This window comes from Diceros bicornis, chromosome 5 (assembly GCF_020826845.1).
Source record: "Diceros bicornis minor isolate mBicDic1 chromosome 5, mDicBic1.mat.cur, whole genome shotgun sequence".
NCBI classification, from domain to species: domain Eukaryota; kingdom Metazoa; phylum Chordata; class Mammalia; order Perissodactyla; family Rhinocerotidae; genus Diceros; species Diceros bicornis.
In genome coordinates, this window is record NC_080744.1 from 88718754 (window position 1) to 88735901 (window position 17148).

At 45.4% G+C, this 17148-nt stretch overlaps 1 protein-coding gene and 1 long non-coding RNA gene across 3 annotated transcripts in view; both read right to left on the reverse strand.

The window, feature by feature from the left end:
• The window catches only part of SLCO3A1 (solute carrier organic anion transporter family member 3A1), a 295841-nt gene that overhangs the window by 254138 nt on the left and 24555 nt on the right, over nucleotides 1-17148 (reverse strand). The gene's annotated exons all lie outside the window — the stretch shown is intronic.
• Nucleotides 13120-15507, reverse strand: LOC131406421 (uncharacterized). Its single transcript, XR_009220138.1, has 3 exons — nucleotides 15470-15507; nucleotides 14248-14343; nucleotides 13120-13244 (listed from the first exon to the last, which is right to left on the reverse strand). It is a non-coding gene; the product is annotated as an uncharacterized LOC131406421 (long non-coding RNA).

Sequence of the window (17148 nt, forward strand, 5' to 3'; positions counted from 1 at the left end):
ACTGTCTAGAGCAAAGACTGCCTCTCACGCTCAACTTCACCTGGCTTTGCCCCTGCACCACTCTTCCTCATGCTGACATGTCACCCACTGCAGGATGCCTCGACATGCCAGAAAGACAGAAAACAGATAGTCTTGCAACTGTAGGCCTTAGACATCCAGTTCCAACACTACCCTTGGCACACTGCTGCCAGAGCCCGGCTGCAGGGCAGACTCAGCTTGGCAAAGATGAGCAAACCCATCCACTCCCAGTGGCCAGGGAGACTGGCTTGATCAAGATGACAGTCCCAGCATTTGTATCAGCAGAGAAAACACCAGCCACAGAGTGTTCTGGGAGTCTAAAGAGCCAGAATGAAGGAAATGGTCAGAAATCAGAAGACTATTGATTTTTTATTTTGCTCCAAAGAATGTAAAAACCAGGATAAGAGATTAGTTGTAACAGCCAACTTCTTACTATTTTTATTTTGTTTTGTTTTAAAAGCAATAATCTGTATAGACAATGGCAAACAGTGTGGTAGGAACTTACCATACTTTATTATTAATTCTCACAACTCTCCAGCTGCCAAGAAGGCATTATTCTATTTTCCGGAGGAAACTCAAGATCAGAACGGTTACATATCTTTCCTAATATCACACAGCTAGAAAGTGGCAGAGACTGGATTTCAACCCAGAATTGTCTGGCTCCTAAACCCGTGATACCTCTTGGCAGATTGGAGACTTTTCTATGTACAATTCTGACCATTCTCTTACAAGATATGGCATGTCCTGATGATAAACATCTAATGTAAGGCTCACGTTTATTCACACTGGGAAGACTGTCCTCCAAAGGAAGCACCTCCATGGGCCTGGAGTTCTATCTCTGAGAAGCAATTGTGGCCACACTGTGAATTTGACTTATTTTGTTGGCAGATAAAGAAGTTTTTTCAGCTTTGTGATTGGAGCCATCACTCTGAATCCACATCCAGGAAATAATGTGCTGGTTTACTGAGTGCATATGCTTATGCTGGGAGCATTTCTATAAACACAAGAAAAGCCCCAGCCTTAATTCTAGGACCATATTATGAACTGAAGACATTTCACTAAGGACTGTCTCACTGTCTCAGACCACGCCTGTTTCTTCCTTTTAAGCCGCTATATCTGGAGTTAGCTATAATTCCACAAAGACAAAAGAAACAAAGGGGAAAAACAAACATTGGAATTGGAGGAATCAGGCTTCTTTGAAGGAGTAAAACCACCAACAGGGTGAGTTGCTTTATTGAATAGCTACCACTCAGAAACAAGACAGAATATTGGTCATTTTGACTGAGGTGGGTTGAGACAGTTCCATGTCCCCCGCTCTGCTGAGTTAAAAAATCTATGTGGTCTCTGAAAGGAAGATTTGCATTTATTAGAAGTGAAGAACATAATAAAAATGCAAAGTACCACATGATAATTTAATAACCTGTAATGATAAATGCCACAGCACTTGGGAACTCAAAAGATTAGACAGAAGAAAGCTCAAGTACAAGCTTGGTGCAATAACCCTAAATGTTTAGACTGGAGGAGTCAAGCAAATAGCTTCAATATCTCACATAGTATGAAATGGGACAGATTATTAAGAACTACTAGAAGCACCATGAATCAACGGTATTGGCTGGGAAACCAGATGGCAAGTCACAGTAATTTTCTCCCAGTAATCAAATGTTAGTTTCATTTACAAAAAGCTTCCATATGGAATCCTGACTCAATAAAACATTCTGTGCTGGCCCTGGACGATCAATACAGTTGAGCTAGCCCCTTTTACAATGGAGTACGCTCATTTCAAAACAGCCCTAAATCCTATGGCCTGGTAATAGGTTTCACTTATAGTAATAATGCTCTGCAGCGAAATGCATCATATTAAACTTCTTGACACTTCCCTTCCCCCTTTCATTACCAAATGGATCCAGACCTGGAGGCACCACTTGAGAGCTGCACTTCCTCTCTGCTGAAACTGATCATCCTATTGTTAATATCTCCAGTGATCAAGTCTCATTTCTCCCACCCAGACACCAAGTAAATGCATTGTGTTAATAATACAGTGTTGCTTATATATAAGAAGGCACATGCCTTCTTGCCCTCAGGTCATTCTGCTTTAAAGCTTCTTTTTCATGTAAACTACATCCCCTCAAATGCAGTTCTAGAGATGAGACATAAAGAGATGTGCCTACACTGCTACAGGCTGTGAAATAATTGCCAAGGAACTTCTTTCCAACGGACAAACAAAGGAGCAAGGACTTGTGTCCTCACAAAGCAAATTCCTTGAGTCTCTGGAGAGGGCTCACAGCTACAAGTCCAAGACGCCCATGTGGATCCAGAAGAATGGATTCACCCTTGAGTCTTGAGAGTTCTTCCCTACTAGCTACAACCTGCTTCTAAAACACACAGGCTCTGGAGGGTCCCTGTTTTGTGCCTCTGCGTAGCAAGAGCATATAATAGGAAGGAAGCCCTTGCTAGGTAAAGCGGGGCTCAAGTACAGGTAGCACTGACACCGACAGAGAGCCTTTCAGAAATGCAAATTCTCAGACCCTGCCCCAGACATCCTGAGTCAGATTCTGCATTTTAAGAAGATCCCCAGGTGATTTGCAGATTAAAGTCAGAGAAACAGCCTCGGGCTACATACTTTATAATTCCCTAACCTACACTCCATAGTATCACAAACCTTCTTAGCAGCCTCTTGAAGTAAAATGGAAGGAAAGTAAGCTTATTACTACCAAGTCTCACTGTCTAGGTACATCTGGGGAAGAGGGCATATAAAAACTCTCTGTGACCTTCACATATCCAATCCACCCATCAATAAGTTCTGTCAACTCTACCTTAGTAGATCCCCATCTGTCCACTCTTTTGGCAATTCAAGAGATACTTGGAGTACAGGAGGCATTGCTCAGTATCTTCCTAGGGTTCCCCAGGGCACCTAGAATAAAATCCTAACTCTGGACCCTGGCCTGCAAGGTCCTAAAAAATCCCACCCTGTCCTCCTCTCCCAGTTCATCTCCTACCCAGGCCTCTGTGCTCACCATTCCAACCACACTGGCCTTCTTCCTCTTCTGCAAACAGGCCAGCACAGTTCCGATTCAAGACAATTTGCTGCTCCCTCTGCCTGGAACACTCTTATCTCAGGTCATGACAAGGCTGTCTCCTCACCAAACAGATCTTAGCTCAGACGTCCCCTCTGGAGGGATGCTTTCCTTAAACAAGTACCACCATCCCTTCCAAGCCAGTCACCATCGCAACACCCTCTTTTATCCTCAATGCACTCAAGTACCTCGTCTGGAAGTGGCCCATTGTGTGCTTGTACATTATCTATTCCCCGGCTAGCACGCAAGTTCTTTGTCAGCCAACACCTTCTCTCTCTTTGCTGACTGCTAGTGCCTAGAAAAGTAACTGGCATATAGCAGAAACTTAATCTTTACTTAATGAATGAATGGATAGACGGATGGGGGGGATGGAGGAGAAAGTACTGGCCTAAAAGTTCTAGTCCTGTGGTTCTTGTGAGGACCCAGAACAGACCCTAAAGTATCCCACAATGGCCTATTATTTTGAATTAAAGTGACTTGTTTTGATCCTCCTCTCTCTGTTCCTCCTGAAAGCAGGAAATAAATGTCCCACGTGAAAGGTACCCTTTCCACACCAGGAGAGAGAGACATCCTTATCACCAGAGCTAAGGAATTCAGGGCCAAGAAGGCTGGAGAAACAAACATTGCTACTCTTACTAATTTACTACCTCAAGCCTAAACTCTGCTCAAATTCCTCAGTAATTACCTACCCCAACCCTAAGTTTCTTTGTCCTGTCAATTTCTCACAAATTTGTTTCTTTGTGTAAAAAGATACATAAACTGCCTTCTTTGTTCACTCTTTGAGCATCATTTTTCTATGATCTTCCATGCATGAGTATTAAATTGGTTTTTCTCCTGTTAATCTGGTCTTGTGTCAATTTTATTATTAGTCCAGCCATAAGAACACAAGAAGGGTAAAGGGGGAGAATTTCCCCCTCCCCGACATTCTCAATTCTAACTGCATGTTAATCACGTGCAGATGTTTGAAAAATGCCAATACCAGACCAACTGAATCACAACCTCTGAATGCTAAAGTGTTCTGTGCTGTCCAACATGGTAGCCACTAGCCACATATGGCTACATAAGTTTAAATTAACATTGAATAAAATTTAAAATGCACTTCCGCAATAGCACTACCCACATGTCAAGTGCTCATTAGCCACATGTGGCTAGTGGCTACCCTACTGGACAGCACCAATATAGCACACTTCCATTTCCATCATCATAAAATCTCTATTGGAAAGCACCATTCTAGAACTTAATCTGAATCTAATCTATTATGTGGCTAATTTATGTATTGAATTACACTTACTGAGCACCTATTACTAACCAGACACCATACTAAGTGGTAAAAATAATGGTAACAATAATAACAATAACAAAAATAACAACAGAAAACACTTTCATAGTGCTTACTATGTACCAGGTATTGTTCTACAAGCTTTACATATAAAATTCATTTCATTTTCATATTACCCACATTAAAAAGATATTGTTATTATCCTTGTTTTACATATGAGGAAACTGAGGCAAAGAGAGATTTAAGAAACTTGCCTGTGATCACATAGCTGGTGAGATGAGGAGTCAGAATTCAAATGCAGGCCCTGTTAAAAGGGCTTTTACAAAGGGGGAGCTGGAAAAGACTGTCGAGAGCCTTCACACTTCTTAGCAGTGATAACAGAGTCTTGGGCTGACCAAGGGGCTTGCTCAATGGCACAGCCAGCATGTGGCACGGCCCAGGGAAAAGCTGTGCCCCTATGGTGTAAGACGTTCTTACCTCCTACTTGTGTCAGAGGAATGCAGCACAGGAAACAAAGTCCAGGCTGGAAAATTCTTCTAAAACCTTAATGGATAAGGGCTATCTGCACTCAAATTGCCTTGCTCACAGGTAAATCCACCTATTCTGTGACAGTTCCAGGACACATGGCAGAAAGAGTGTGGTGCTGGGCAGGGCCTCTTGAGATATCTCCGGACTCTATGACTGCAGTCAGCTCTGTTTTGGGGGTGCTTTTCTCCAAATAGTAACTCAAACCTCTGTCCCAATGCTTCCCATGACTCAGTGAGGTAGGCTGGTGGAGGGGGACAGAGCTAGCCTCAGGGCTGGATCCACCACACTCACTTCCAGGAACCATCATCTACTTAAGTAGGAAGGCCATGGAGAACCCTTCTTCATCCTGTTACCTCATTCGTGAAATGGTAACATGAGCATCTTGCAGGCTGTTGCAGGGTTTAGAAATTATATCCTACGATCATCAGAGGGGCAAAGATGGCAGGCAGCTTATCCTTTCAGTGTCACACAAGGACATTGTTTAACAGATTTATCCGAGGATTACTTAACTATGTAGGGCGGGGGTCAGCACACTATGGTCCTCAAGCCAAACCCCACCCTCCACCTGTTTTTGTAAGTAGAGTTTCACGGGAACACAGCCATGTCCATTTGATTCGTCATCATGGCCGCTCTCCTGCTCCAACAGCAGAGCTGAAGAGTTGTGAGAGAGAGACATACGGCCTGCAAAACTTAAAACATTTACTATCTGACTCTTTACAGATCAGCCAAGCCCTGATCTAGAGGAATATACCTGGGTTTGATTTTGCTAATAAGGGCTCGGACACTGTGAAGCGACGTGTTGTTAAAAGAGGCAGCAGGCCCAAAATGGAGTCATTTGTCCCCCAGGACAGCAAACTGAGACTTAGTTGCAGTTTCAACCCCTCTCAGAAATATGACCTTTAAAATAGTCCATCTGACAGCTCCTGATCAACGCTAGTGAGGGAATCTGCAGAACAAAACCCCTACTGTTTCCTTCCCCCAAAAATAAGATGTCCAGGCCTGAAACAATTCTTTCTTTTCTTTTGCTAATAACTTTTGCACCACCCTCCTGCCTATATAAACTTTCCATTTTGTACAACTCCTCTGAGAATCTCTCTACTTGTTAGATGTGATGCTGCCCCATTCATGAATCACTTAACAAAGCCAATCAGATCTTCAAATGTACTTGGTGAAATTTCGTTTTTAACAGTGTTAACTCGTAGACTTCTGTACAGTAGAAAAGATAACCTCAAAAGTGACAGTAATACCGGCTTGCGGGACATTCACTAATTTTGCATCTAACTGTCACAGATTGAGTTTCCCAGGAGGCAGACTCCAAAAGGGACACTATCGGGCCACATGTTGATGAAGGAGTGTTCTAGGGGTCAATCCCCCCAGAAGGGAGGGAAGGAAGCAGGACTCAGTAGAGAGAAGCTGAGCTGGGATGCGGCTGCGACAGAAGGCTTGGCTGACCCTGTGGGCAGTTCTGAAGGTCGGATGACCCTAGAGAGATGCAAGCAGGGGTGAGAAGCCCAGCCTTCACACCCACTCATGGATCAGACACTGGGTGCAGGCTGCCCTGGGAGGGAGCATGACGTCAGGCCGGGTGACTCTTCAGCCGAGGCAACCCTGAAGGGAGCCGACAGCTGAGGGCTTTCTGCTGGCAGCACTTCCAGAAGCTGGGGTACCTCAAGGCCGATCTGAATGGTACCTCACATTTCACCCACAGTTACCTACTGCTTCTCTTCTGTCATTCCATTTTTTCCAAAATGCCTATAAATACCCAGTTCCTGAGATGCTCTTTGAACCACCTTTACCAACTTACTGGTTCCCTCATTAATGACTTAAATGACATATTTGACTCAAGTTCATGCGCTCATTATATGAGGGGTATGTTTTTCACTTTTCCACAATTACTTTTTGACAGAATGCACACATTAAATGGCAATTATTGTGATATTATTATAAAAATAATCATGGAGAAAGCCGTTACTTATAAAGAACAGGAAGTTCACACGCAGTAAGGCCTTCACTCCTACCTTCCTTCTGAGCCGTGCCGTCCAGCCAGGACAGAACTGGGGCACCAGCGAGTCAGGACAGCAGAGAACTCCTCCTCAAAGGTCAGCCCGAATGGCCAGCTGGAGGCAGAAGGGAGGCTGCCCAGACCACAGAATGCTGGAAAATGACCAAAAGGGAACCTGAGGCTCAATCAGTCTGCCTCTGGAGTCAGCGTTTGTCAGAGACTTTATTTGGCTTGTGCTCATGGATAGGGAGCAGACAGCATTTACTGGGGAGTCTAGTTAAGTCTCTTTGCTTAAGGAAGTAAAAAGGTAGATACAGCATCTTGAACACCCTTGCTCTAAAATGCACAATAAGAATCAGAATTGTCAAGGCCACACATAGAGGGATACAGCCCTGGGGAGGCCGCTGGGAGGGCTCTGCGCCTGCTGGTGAGACTTCGGGCTGAGTCACGAGTAGGTGTCAAGGTCTCCGCAACAGGGAGGTTCAGGGGAGGCTCAGGGAAGACCCAAGAAGTAATACACACTTCCTGCAAACAGCACGTGGCCATGATTAGGGGCAGCGTGCAACTTACTTTGAAATACAACAAAAGGTTGGAACTGGATGGATACAGTGGTGGAGAGATGGCTAATTATATGATAAAGCAAATAGAGCAAGATGTTAACTGGAGAACCATCACAGTGGGTATATGGGTATCATAACGGGACAATTCAACTTTTTACATGTTTGAAATATTTCATAATAAAATATTGGGGGAAAATGATTATTGATAGTATAAAGGGAATGAAACATAACCTCAATCCTGTTTCCCACAAGTTAAATGTGTACATACTTATAAAACATACATATTTACATGCACACATACATATATACAATATAGACATAAATGAATAAAGCATACATATATGCAGAGTATTGGGCATGTAAACAAAGGGAGCGATATTCAATTTGGGTTTGTATTTTGTTCTAGCAAGAAATTAATGCCATAATATTTCCTAGACTGCAGAATTCAGGAAACTGTAGACTATCATCCCTTAAAATAAGTTGTTCTTAAATGTAACAAAGTTGCTCAGGGAAAATGGTATTTATGAACCAGATATCATAGAATAACAATTCTGAATGACGCAAAATGAAATCATTTGAACAACCTACAAAAGAAAAGAAACAAAATTCAAATGTCATTCATTTACCTTAACCACCCGGTTGATTTGCCTGGGCTAATGGCCTAAACGAACATGTAGAAAGCAAGGCTCAGCATACCGTTATATAGACAGATAAGAGCAGATTCTAGGTGTAAATACTTATACCATATTTGACACTAGTGAACAGCAAGCATGTGTGAAATGAGTCTACCTTACAGAGTTTCTAGGCTGGTAAAAGCATAGACCAAGCCAGCACTCTGCTGGACGAGACATGGAGCCTCGGACTACAGCACAAGTCCTACCACCCAGTGTCAATGGCCACAACAACCCACGGCGAAGGAGAGGCCGTGGGAGCTCAGGACCAGAGGCCCAGGGAAACCTAGGGGCTGGGCTAAGGACTGAGCAACGCTGAGCAAGCCTAAGGGGGGATACCAGGGGCATACAGTGCTTCGAAGCCCACAAAGAGCTACAAATGCACCCCAGATTCAGTGGGGCCACCCACAGTCCTTCCCTGGGGATAACACAGAACTTACTTTTCCCTAAGGAGTTTGCATCTCCAATGTTATAACCTCAGTGGAGGAATAATAGGGTTTGCTGTACAGAGAACCAACAAGGTCCACTTAGCTGGAATATATTTATTCTGTAATAAATGCTCAAACATTACCTAGTACTACTAATAATACAAGCAATTACTGAGCACTTATTACGGAGCAGGTTCTGTGCTAACTACTTTTATAGATGAACCCTCCTAATCCTCATACAATCCTATAAATGCCATCACTACTCCATTTTGCAGATAAGGAAACTGAGGTTCCTTATGCCCAAGGCCATCCAGGATGAGGCGGACTGGAATCCAGGCAGTCAGACCAGAGCCACACTCAACACTCGAGCTATCTGCTTGCTACAAATCACAGTTATGTGTATGTCGTTTGTCTAATTGGAAGTGCACAAGTGAAATTAAGTGAACGAGAGGCAAAGAGCAACAGCAAGTCTATCAACAAGAGCCAAGGACACACACACTGAGGAGGCAGTGAGAGAGCGAGCAGCCCACGCGGATTCCACAGGCCGGTCTCTGAACCACGCCCTGTTCAGAGGATCCTGCCAACCCGTCTCTGAGGCAGGGAGACTTGCGAGCTCCAGAGAAATCCTGATTTTCCGCTCCTGACTCCCAGCCAGCCCTTCACTCTGCAGCAGTGAGAGGGCGGGCAGTGTTCTCGAATCGCTTAATAACGCAACCAAACCAAACCACAAACAGGGGCATAATTAAAGCTCTTTTACTTTTGTTTAAAAGTATCTGAAATCTGCCAAGTGCAGATCCCGGCAGAGACAAAGCAGCAGGTCTGGAAGTTTATTTGTCCTTTTCTTCTCCTGCCTGGGATCATATCCGAAAGAGTAAAGAAAGTTAATTATCTACTAAGCGCAGACGGTGTGCCAAGACCTGGACGAGGTGCTTTCCACAAACATTATCTCATTAAATCCTGGCATGAACTGTGTGGCTTAGGTATCATTAACTTCAATTTGGAGATACAGAAGGAAATGTTCAGAGAGTTTAAGTAACTTGTCCAGAGCACACAGCTAGCGTGGCAGAATGATATTTTAAACCTCAGCAGTTGCACCCAGCCCGGTTTCATTAAATCGTGCGGCTACCTCGAACATCTTTCATCACAGAGACTGTCAGGAGACAGGGTGAGAGCAGCAGGCCCTCCGAAGTTGCTAGGATTGAAATCTGTTTATCAGCACAAAGTGGCAAATCCCCTCTGCAGGGCAGCCCAGGAACCCACAGCACCAGCTGGGCTCTAAACGGCCAAACCAGGCCATTCTGGATGCCAAGATGAGAATGAGCATTGTTTGCCACCAGCTGCTGCACAGCTCCCATGCGCACAGGCAGTACCATGTCACTCGAGGGGGTGGGGTGCAGGCGAGGGGTGCAGGGCTGCAGTGTCTCAGCCGGCAGACCAAGAGGATCATAAAAAGCCTGAGGGTCATTGCTAGGGAAGTTGGGTGGGCAGGGGGCCTGGACAGCCACACTCAGTCAGGAAATGGCTCAAGCTGTCCTGCACTCGGAAATGGTGGGGGGGGGGCGGGGAGTAGGACAACAGTCTGAAGGAGAAAAGGAAAATATCACAGAATAAAACAAATCATCGGTCTGTGTGCACGTTCTGTATTAACTCGGAATTCAAAGGCATTTCTAAGCCTGTCCATGACCCCGTGCTGAGGAAGTAGGCACTTGACAGCGAGAAGGACACCTGGCATTCACGTGTCCGTCTCCTTTGCCTTCTCACAAAGGGCCGTGAAAGCCGGCAAGGACTCCACTGGGAAAGTGAGCCTCGGCCGCACACAGACGCACACGCAGAGGGAGAGGAAATACCCTCCTGCTCGCTCCACCATCGACCGCAGTGTCAGCTGTAAGCAGAACTCTGTGACCTCCGAGCGTCGGGTTCTGAACAATAATATATAAACTGCAGGATTAGAAATGGAGGCTGTAAGGCATTTGTCAGCACCTGCCATCTTGCAGGGGCTCATTAATACCCACTATCCCTCATAGTCACAACTTTTAAAGAGAGTCAACAAAGCGCCATTACAGCACATCCTTAATTCTAGTCTAGAGTTAAGCTGGACGACTCAGATTGATGTAGTCAGTGCAAGTCCTGAGAACAAAGCCACAAAGCTAAGGGCGTTGAACGCATCCCAGCCCTGGGGTGACTTTGCAGTCAGTGAGCCCATAAATATGGTCACATTGGACAAACAATACTGATGCGGGGAGCCTGGATATTACATCTCTCTTTGGAAGGGCCAAGCATAAAGAGGCAGATCACCGTGTCCAAGCCCATACTCACGCAAGGCCCCCAGGCAGGAGGTACGGCAGACGATTTCCCACAGTCGCCCCACAGGGAAGATGAATCAGGAGGCCACCCTGACAGGTACAGTGGGCCAGGGGCTCACAGGAGGCAGATCTCGCCTAATGGGAGGACTTGGGGGGGAATCTTAATTGAAAGAGAAGCATAGGAGATGAGCTCTAATGTCATTTTCCAGCTAATAAGACAAGTCAGCTCACGGAAAAAGATACAATCCTCTAAGCTTCCCATGTGGATTTCTGTGCTGTTGCTATTGTAGGGAAAAACTTTCTTATTGCACAATTAACAGAGACCAAGGGGATGTGCAGGACACACTGAAGGAAAGGAATAATCAAAGGCAAAGATGCAGAGGCTAGTAGGGATACTGGAGAAATGGACTGATCATACTTACCAGCCCCAAATAATACTTAAAAGGGATCAATTCAGCCTTCTGTGGCTCACAGGACCCTGCAGGATCTGGTCTTCCAGCTACCTCTCTGCTCTCATCTCCTACCACTTTCCCCTTTGCTCCCTCTGCTAAAGACTTTCCCTTCCCATGGGGCCGGCCCCGTGGCTTAGTGGTTAAGTGCGCGCGCTCCGCTACTGGCGGCCCAGGTTCGGATCCCGGGCACGCACCAACGCACCACTTCTCCAGCCATGCTAAGGCGGCGTCCCACATACAGCAACTAGAAGGATGTGCAACTATGACATACAACTATCTACTGGGGCTTTGGGGAAAAAAAGGAGGAGGATTGGCAATAGATGTTAGCTCAGAGCCGGTCTTCCTCAGCAAAACGAGGAGGATTGGCATGGATGTTAGCTCAGGGCTGATCTTCCTCACAAAAAAAAAAAAAAAAACCAGACTTTCCCTTCCCTGATCATAGCAAGCATGCTTCAACCCCAAGGCCTTTGCACTTCCTATTCTCTCTGCCTGAAACACTCTTGTTCTGAATAGCTGTATAATTTGATCCTATATTTCCTTCAAATCTACTCAAATGTCACCTGCCCAGAGAGGCCTTTCTCTATGTTCCCATATGTTAGCAGTAAAGTAAAAAGGAATGGGGATGAGAATCAATTCAGACAGCATATGGCTGCTCATGGTGGGGTTCTACCCCAAATGCCTACTGTGAATGGAATAAAGGACAGAGAATGATGCACGTGATCAAGGGCCATCACAGCAGTTTAAGGGTTGATATATCTTACAAAAGCTAGAAACCCAGCAAGAGCCCAATCTAAGCATCACTAGAAGACCATGGGGGTTCCAGACCCAGCTGCCCAGCAGAGCAGGGTTCCCTTTTCCTGTAGCATATGATTTCAGACACTCTTGTGTTTGGCTGCTGGAAGAAAGAGGCGTCTGCTCAGCTTCTGCCAGAGACATAGGAGCCACAGCAGCTTTGAGAAGGGCACTCTGGCCTTGGACGTCCTGTGTCTCCTGACACAGGAGCCTGGGAAGCCCCTGACCTCTGAGCTCGCTCAAGGAGAAGCTGGCATAGCCCTCTTGCCCTCAGGAGTGGGCTCTGGGGAGGCAGCCCTGGAGAAGGGGGCAATGGGAGAAAAGGCACGGCTGGGCCTGGAGCTGGCCAGCACGTAGGAGGGGGCAAAGAAGGCGAGACCACCTCTGCTCTGTGCAGACCCTCCTTCTAGCTGAGCCAGAACAGAAGGGCAGGCTCAGCACCCCTCTGCCCCCGGTCAGCCACTTCCTTCCCGGGCCCCTACATGGGATGGGTAGGCTTTTTCCTACTAAATGAGCAAGAATCAGATAAGCTGCACTACCGTACCTTTTCCCAGAAAGCTTTCCTGATGCACTGGAGGACATCAGATTCAATGCTCCCAGAACACAGGTGAGCTCATGGGGGGCTCCACCTGCTGAACCCCAGCAACTGGGGGAGGTCCTGATTAGTTCACCTCTGCGGAGCTCAGTGTCCTCTGCCCTCAAAGAACAATGCTATTTTGAGAGTTAAATGAGACAATATATGAAAAATACTCAGCACAGGGCCTGGCATAGAGTAGGCATTCAAAAAATGCTTAACTCGTACAAATGATTCTGATGATTTAAAAGAGAAATGTCAAAATTAGAACCGGAATCTAATTATCAAATCTTTCTGAAACATGCAAATTGTGGAAATCACTTAAACCCTATTTAATACTAGAAAACAGACATTTCACAATAATTTCTGATTTTAGTGATTCACATAATGGCTGTTGAAGAAATTAATAATAGTTTCTTTATTTTAAAACAACTTTTTATTATTTAAAAAAAAAAAGGCTCTGGAGTCAGAATATCTGCTTTTGGTGTCCAGCATTGCCACTTTCAAGCTGCGTCACACTGTTTAGAAAGTCTTCTGACATCCCAGGGCCTCAGAATCTTCATCTATAAAATAACAATAACAGTCATACTTATTCACAGGGTTTTGAGAGGATTAAACAAGTCAATACATACAAAAACCTTAGAACAGCGTTCAATATTATCACCGTTATGATCATTAATGCACCTTCCATGATGCTATAGTGGCCAAGTTTTCTGCTCTGTGCAATATTTCTGCTTGTGGATTAGTGGGGGGATTAAGTGGACAATAGATGAAAAGCATTTAGCACAGTTCCTGGGACAGGGTGTGGAATCGAAAAAGCAAAAGTGATGGCAGCAACCACGAAATATTGGGATACTGCCCTCAGGGATCTTACCAACACGATCCTGCTTACAAAACAGTTGGAACCAAAATTTCTACACACAAGCCCGTAAAACACACGAAATAATTATGAGTATGAATAATGTGTGAAAGGATCACCTTAGTAATTATTAAGAGATATAAATCACAACTTGGAATTTATAACCAACAGCAAGCTTAAGGGTATATACAGTCGTGTGCCACATAATGACGTTTCAGTCAACGGACCGCATATACAACAGTGGTTCCATAAGATTAGTACCACACAGCCTAGGTGTGTAGTACACTATACCATCAAGTTTGTGGAAGTACACTGTGTGATGTTCGCACAACGACAAAATCGCCTAACGATGCATTTCTCACAACGTATCCCCGTCATTAAGCGACGCTTGACTGTAATGGCATAAAATAAGTACAAATAATTGAGAGGGGAAATCTCTACGGAAATGACTGCTACGTGTAGGAAATGCAAGGGGACAGAACGTTGAAGTGGCAGTTTCTAAATGCCCCAGCGAGCCAGAGCAGGGCGGTCCCATCACCCACAAGCCCCAGCATCAGAGCAAGAGGGCCAAGCAGAGAGTAGATACTCTGATCCCAAAGAAGCATTTCTTTTACTGAGAAATCTGGGGTTTCTGACATTCCCTATGGTGCCTCAGTTGATGGAGGAAAAAGGCAAACCAGAAAGAGAGGATTCTAGGGTCTCGGTACCAAGTTTCGCTTTCCATTCTCAGGACAAGCAGATTTCACAAAGCCAGCATCCCAGGACCTGGTGGTGAAAGTGAAACCCAGACCATTTACTGCCAGCTGTTAAAAAAAAAAAAAAAAAAAAAAGGTGGGGGGAGAGGGAAGAGCGAGTTACTTTATTATCAACCAGTCTCAAAGCATCTTGGCAACCTGAAGATTAAGAGGGGCTGACAGAGAGGCCTGGAATCTGAAAGGCTGAAGCATATGGCTCCTTCCCAAGTCCTTGCTGCTCTGTTTACAGAGGACGGCGCCGCCTGGACCATGCCATGGCTGGCAGCCCATCTGCTATTCCCTTACTCACCAGGCACTAAAAGTGCACCCAACCAATTTCTTAAAAAACAAGGTGATATTACAGCTCCTCGAGATACCAGGTGACACCTACTTGCAAAGAAAACTCCAGTTCTTGCTAGTCTATAATTTACCGGCTTTCATGGAGTGATACTTTTTACACATATTCAGTAAAATCAGAGTGGGCTGAAAGGTCACATATGGTGGCGGTGGGGGTGGAGGGTGGAACCCCCCCCAATCCATCACTTACTAGTAAATTTCACATCTCTCTGCTTGATCATTCATTCATTCATTCATTTAGCAAACATCTGCCAAACACTACAGTGTGCTCAACCCTGACCTGGGAGCTGTGAACACAAATATATAGCTTCAACAGTATGTTATTTAAAGAGTATGAATGGTTTATCCCCAGTTCCACTCAGTACAGGCCTGTCCTGAATGTGTGCTTGGGAAGGGACACAGGAACTTCCTCTCACTGAGCGCCAGTCCTCATGTGCCCTCTCCTTGTACACATATCTCACCAATGTGGAGCATGATTTCAGTCTAGGCATTTTTCACACAGCATGACCCCTAAATGCACTACATACCTTCTAGGCAACTGAGCAATATCCTCTGGTAATATCCCACCCACACATCATGTGGGTGTCCCAGGCTGCTTTAGAACCAAACTGGTCAGTAGGACGCAACCATACCTCAAGGCACTGATCTTGAGGGTTTTGTGTTATAATAGCGCCGATTACAAAAGAGGCCCTCAGAGAAGGGCACCTGACCTGGCCAGGGAGGGGTGAGGAAGGTGATGGTGGGGAGGGGGCAAGGTTACCCTACTCAAGCATGACACCCTAGGTTAGTGCTAGAAGATGACGAGGAGATGGCCAGGCAAAGAAATCACGTTACTTACGCTAAGAAAACCATTTCCCACAGTGTGGGCCAAGGGCAAAAGTTTCTGTTTCCCTCTTCAGACATCTCGCAAGCTGCTTATTTCCCACAGGAATCTGCATCCACTGTTTAGTTCTGACAAAGTCCGAGTACAGACTCTCTGACCGACAGCTGTTGGTATTAAAAGCTTCCGACTCAATACAACAGGTTTCCTTGAGTGGCTTTTAAACCTCCAGTCCCAATGCTAAAAACCCTCCCTTTCCCTAGGCAATAGCTTAAACAGCAGAGGACAAGGGGTGAGTCTGCTGGTTGCATAAAACGTGGGGTAAAGAAGTCTTTACAGGGGAGAGTAACGTCAGATCAATGGGTGCATTAGCTCAGGCCTCTTCCGATGACCCTCAAACCAGAAACACACACCTGGAGCTGGGATTCCGAGAATGATTTTGGTGTTTAAGCTCTGTCATCTGACTGGTTAAACAATCCTAGGGCATATTTTTTAAAAAGCCAAGTGGAACACTTTTCAAAATGAAAATCAATCAGCAAGACCAAGGAAACGATTCCCTCCGCAACCCATCTCAGAACAAGGGTTCAGGTTTTTTTTGTGTGTGTGTGTGTGTGTGAGGAAGATCAGCCCTGAGCTAACATCTATTGTCAATCCTCCTCCTTTTTTTTTCCCCCCAAAGCCCCAGTAGATAGTTGTATGTCATAGTTGCACATCTTTCTAGTTGATGTATGTGGGACGCAGCCTCAGCATGGCTAGAGAAGCAGTGCGTTGGTGCGTGCCCCAGATCCGAACCCAAGCCGCCAGTAGCAGAGTGCACGCACTTAACCACTAAGCCATGGGGCCGGCCCAAGGGTGCAGGTTTTGATCTTCCCAAAAAGGTTCAGGGGACCAAGCAGGCTGAGCAGCTGGTGTTACAGCTCCTTTTATCAGGAAAAGTACCTTCTGCTCCCCTTTGCAAGGAAACTAAATATATCGGATACCAAGGCCCAACCCAAAAGGAGACACAACACCTGGCTAGCCAGCTCTCCTGGGCTTTCGCTGGATCTCTACACCACATTCCTTCCTTCCAATAATTTGGGCCTTACTGCTTCTGGAGGGAGCCCTGCTAAAAACTTCAAAACAGAATAAGAAACAGAGACTGGATCCCTTTCAAGTGCTCGCTGATTCTGTGCTGTTAGGACCCCATTAGCCCTCTCCCAAGCACTACTGTTTAAAAAGATGAGCACAACCTAATGTCCTTCAAGGAGTGAATGTTTAAACTAATGGTGGTAATCCATATCATGGAATATTACTCAGCAATAAAAATGAATGGATTATGGATACATGCAACAACTTATATGGATCTCCAGGGACCTGTGCTGAGTGAAAAAAGCCAATCTCAAAAGGTGCATGCTGTATGATTCCATTTATATAAAATTCTCAAAATGACATTACCAAAATGGAGAACAGATTAGTGATTGCCTGGGGTTAGGGAGCAGGGGAGGGTGTGGTTATACAAGGGGGCCAGGAGGGATCCACGTGGTGGAACTATTCTGTGCCTTGACTGTGCTGGTGGTGGTCACAGAATCCACACGTGATGAAACTGCGAAGACTAAACGCACAAACAAATGGGTGCATGCAAAACTGGGGAAGAAATCTGCTGGTGGATTTATCCATGTCAGTTTTCTGACTGTAGTATGGTACTATAGTTACGCAAG